A 3,861-nucleotide genomic window follows, 5' to 3' on the forward strand; every position below is an offset into this window, starting at 1 on the left:
GTCGTCTACTAGAGTTTCGATGTGTTTGGTCTTGACGACCACATCATCTACGTATGCCTCTACTGTTTTGCCTATCTGGGTAGCCAGATATGTTTGAATCATACGCTGATATGTTGCACCGGCGTTTTTGAGTCCGAAGGGCATTGTGTTGAAGCAGAATGGCCCATATGGAGTAATAAATGCCGTTGCGGCCTGGTCTTTTTCCGCCATCTTGATTTGATGGTATCCGGAGTATGCATCGAGGAAGCACAATGAATCGTGCCTTGCGGTAGCATCGATGATTTGGTCGATGCGGGGGAGAGGGAAAGGGTCCTTTGGATAAGCCTTGTTGAGGTCTTTGAAATCGACGCAGGGGCGCCACGATTTGTCCTTTTTTGGTACCATTACCAGGTTGGCTAGCCAGTCCGGATGTTTGATATCTCTGATGAATCCGGCTTCTAAGAGTTTGGCTAGCTCCTCTCCCATTGCCTGTCTTTTGGGTTCGGAAAATCGCCGAAGAGCTTGTTTGACTGGCTTGCATCCTTTTAGGATATTTAGGCTGTGCTCTGCCAGCCTGCGTGGGATTCCTGGCATGTCTGAAGGGTGCCAGGCAAAAATGTCCCAATTTTCCCGAAGGAATTCTCGTAGTGCGGCTTCTACATCAGGATTTAATTGTGCCCCAATGGATGCCGTCTTTGTGGGGTCCGTTGGGTGGACCTGAAATTTGACTATTTCGTCTGCTGGTTTGAAAGAGGTGGACTTGGACCTCTTATCGAGTATCACATCGTCCCTATCCACCGTGGAGCGCAGCGCAGTTAATTCCTCTGCCGCTAGGGCTTCGGATAATGCCTCTAGGGCCAGTGTGGCTGTCTTATTTTCAGCGCGGAGTGTTGTATCTGGATCACTGGCGAGAGTGATTATTTTATTGGGTCCGAGCATTTTGAGCTTCATGTACCCGTAATGGGGTATAGCTTGGAAGATTGTGAATGCCTCTCGCCCTAGCAAGGCGTGATATCCGCTGCCGAATGGGGCCACTTGGAACGTGACCTCTTCAGACCTATAATTGTCCGGCGAGCCGAATACTACACCTAGTGTGATTTTTCCTGTGCAGCGTACTTCTCGACTAGGGATTATCCCCCTGAAGGTTGTGCTGCTTCGCTCAATGCGGCTCCAGTCAATTTCTATTTTTTGAAGGGTTTCCTCGTAGATGAGGTTTAATCCGCTGCCGCCATCCATGAGTACCTTGGTAAGACGAAAGCCGTCCACTATCGGACTGAGGACCAATGCGGCTGGTGCTCTAGCTGTTCGGAATTTAGGTTCGTCGCTGGCATTGAAGGTGATAGCCGTGTCACTCCATGGATTTGCTGTTGCTACTTGGTAGACTTCGGTGAGGCTGCGGATTGTTTGTTTCCGCATATTATTTGATGCAAAAGTCTCGAAGACTGTTAATACCGTACTGGTGCTGCTGGGCTGGTTGCCCGGGGCTAAAAGGCCTTCACCACTTTTGGCCACCTGCCGTAGTATCCAACATGCTTGAAGGCTATGTGTTGGCGTGGCATCCTCCGTACTGTGGATTTTGCAGGGTCCGTTGAGCCATCCCTCCAGTACGGTTCCGTACCCTTTAGGGGGTTTTTGCTTTTTGGTTTTTAACCCAGGTGCTTGAGTATGACGCACTCTTTTATTTCGGACTTGGGTTGTATTCAGGGCCGGATTGTCCCAAAACCTAGTTTCGGTTTTCCAGGCACTCTCCATCGCACAGTATTTTTGTACAATGATCGCTAGGTCGGCGAAGCGTGTAACTTCGCGATGACTAATGGCGTTTATGATTCCCCTGTCCGTGCAATTGTTGCAGAAAATTGAAATCGTGCTTTCTTCGCGGCAGTCCTTTATCCTGTCCATAACCAGGAGGAATCTGGCCCAGTAATGATGTACTGTTTCATCGGGCTCTTGCCGTATTTGAGATAGATCGCTTATGTTTGGGTGGGCGGGTGGAATCAAGTTCGGAACCCCGCCCAATCTGAGGCTCAAAGGCCAAGAAGCTTCCGGATTCGGAAGCTTGGTTTGCTGGATGCTTTCCAACGAATCTGGTCCGATGCCTGACTTTAGGTTCAGTATTTGATTGGCGTCCGTCCCTCCGCGGGAATCCGGCATGGAGGGATCAGGAATCCGGACATAGTTGGTTTTTAACATAGAAGAAGAGTCGCCGTATTGTTCCTCTACCACGACAACGTGGTGGGTAACCTGGGGAGAGTTAATTTCTCTCAGATCGGTTTTCAGCCCAATCTGATCGTAGTTGGTAGCGACTCCCAGGGCGGTGATGCGATCCAAGAGCTCGTTTACGGAGGAGAGCTCAATCGGATCTAGCTGCTCGGCGAATTCCGAGCTGACATGAAGATCGCTTTTAATGACCTGAGAGGTCATTGTCGGAGCGGTGGCCGAACAGGCGGTCATAAGAAAACCGCCTAGCCGGATAGTCTGGCCGGCGGCCAAAGCTCCCTTGACGATGGTGCCGTCTTTGAAGACGGGAAAAGGCATCCTTCCAGATGGTGACGGCACAGAGGAACTCTCAATGAAAGCACCAATGTCGGTGTCAAAACCGGCGGATCTCGGGTAGGGGGTCCTGAACTGTGCGTCTAGGCAGATGGTAACAGGAGACGAGGGACACGATGTTTTACCCAGGTTCGGGCCCTCTTGATGGAGATAAAACCCTATGTCCTGCTTGATTAATATTGATGATGTGTGTTACAAGAGTAGATCTACCACGAGATCAAGGAGGCTAAACCCTAGAAGCTAGCCTATGGTATGATTGTTGTTCGTCCTACGGATTAAAGCCATCCGGTTTATATAGACACCGGAGAGGGCTAGGGTTACACAAAGTCGGTTACAATGGTAGGAGATCTACATATCCGTATCGCCAAGCTTGCCTTCCACGCCAAGGAAAGTCCCATCCGGACACGGGACGAAGTCTTCAATCTTGTATCTTCATAGTCTTGGAGTCCGGCCGATGATGATAGTTCGGCTATCCGGACACCCCCTAGTCCGGGACTCCCTCAGCGCCCCTCCTGGCCGCCGGCCTCCACCTCCCCTCCTTTATATACGGGGGTAGGGGCACCCCAAAGGCACATCAATTTTTCTCTTAGCCGTGTGCGGTGCCCCCCTCGACAGTTTACACCTCCGGTCATAGCTCGTAGTGCTTAGGCGAAGCCATGCGCGGATCACATCACCATCACCGTCATCACGCCGTCGTGCTGACGAAACTCTCCCTCGACCCTCTGCTGGATCAAGAGTTCGAGGGACGTCATCGAGCTGAACATGTGCTGAACTCGGAGGTGCCGTACGTTCGGTGCTAGATCGGTTTGATCGTGAAGACGTTCGACTACATCAACCGCGTTAACCTAACGCTTCCGCTTTCGGTCTACGAGGTTACGTGGACACACTCTCCCCCTCTCGTTGCTATGCATCTTCTAGATAAATCTTGTGTGATCGTAGGAATTTTTTTGAAATTGCATGCTACGTTCCCCTAGAAGATAATGGCATGGCTCGCTCAGCGTACAGACATATTATCGCATAGATTAAAGGTTTGATGGTTGACGGAGAGTTTATTCCACGAAAACTTAGTATAGACCAAAATAGAGTGGTCGGCTGTTTGGCAAACTATAGACGTATTGAGTGTACCATTGTTGTGTGGATGCACCAAGAACCACCGCCAATTGAGGATCTTTTGTCTCTCAACTGTAACTCTATGATTATGGAATAAAACTCAAAAAAAAATTGCTCATTACCTAAATGATGGTCTATGGCAATGAGTATTTTAAAGGCCAGGGAAGTTAGTTCCATTGGATTTGGTAGACAGGGAAATACTTCACGTAGTCACTAACGGAG

This window comes from Triticum dicoccoides, chromosome 3B, assembly GCF_002162155.2.
Source record: "Triticum dicoccoides isolate Atlit2015 ecotype Zavitan chromosome 3B, WEW_v2.0, whole genome shotgun sequence".
Lineage (NCBI taxonomy): Eukaryota > Viridiplantae > Streptophyta > Magnoliopsida > Poales > Poaceae > Triticum > Triticum dicoccoides.